This window comes from Haliaeetus leucocephalus, unplaced genomic scaffold, assembly GCF_000737465.1.
Source record: "Haliaeetus leucocephalus isolate CR32 unplaced genomic scaffold, Haliaeetus_leucocephalus-4.0 Scaffold1000, whole genome shotgun sequence".
In the NCBI taxonomy this organism is placed as follows: domain Eukaryota; kingdom Metazoa; phylum Chordata; class Aves; order Accipitriformes; family Accipitridae; genus Haliaeetus; species Haliaeetus leucocephalus.
Genome location: NW_010973436.1, coordinates 1,440,787 through 1,441,104, shown reverse-complemented (window position 1 = coordinate 1,441,104; position 318 = coordinate 1,440,787). Strand labels below are relative to the sequence as shown.

General features: G+C 80.5%; 1 protein-coding gene across 2 annotated transcripts in view; it reads left to right on the top strand.

The window, feature by feature from the left end:
• The first annotated feature begins 195 nt into the window (after positions 1-195).
• Positions 196-318, top strand: part of LOC104842313 (cryptochrome-1-like) — a 13,242-nt gene continuing 13,119 nt past the window's right edge. For both annotated transcript variants that reach the window (XM_010584569.1, XM_010584570.1), the window contains exon 1: positions 196-278. The gene's annotated coding sequence lies outside the window, so the exon portion shown is untranslated. The remainder of the gene's footprint in view (positions 279-318) is intronic.

Below are 318 nucleotides of genomic sequence, written 5' to 3'. Positions count from 1 at the left end.
GCCCCCGGCCCCAGCCCACCGGTCCTAAAGCGCGTTAAAGCTCCGCGGGCAGCGGGCAGGGCCCCGATGGGGGCCATCCTCCCCCCCTCTCACTCCCCGCCGCCGAGCGGCTCCTTGCGTAACTGCAGCGGCCCGGCCTGGCCCGGCCCCTCCTCCCCCGGCCGGCGTTGTGTAACCGGGCACCGCGGGGCGAGGGGCCGGGCCAGCCCCCGCCGCCGCGGGACTCCGGGAGCAACCGGACGCCGGGCCCGCTGCGCCTACGGGCCGAGGGGCAGGAGGTAAAGGCGGAGGCGGGGGGGCGGGGCCGGGGGGGGGGGG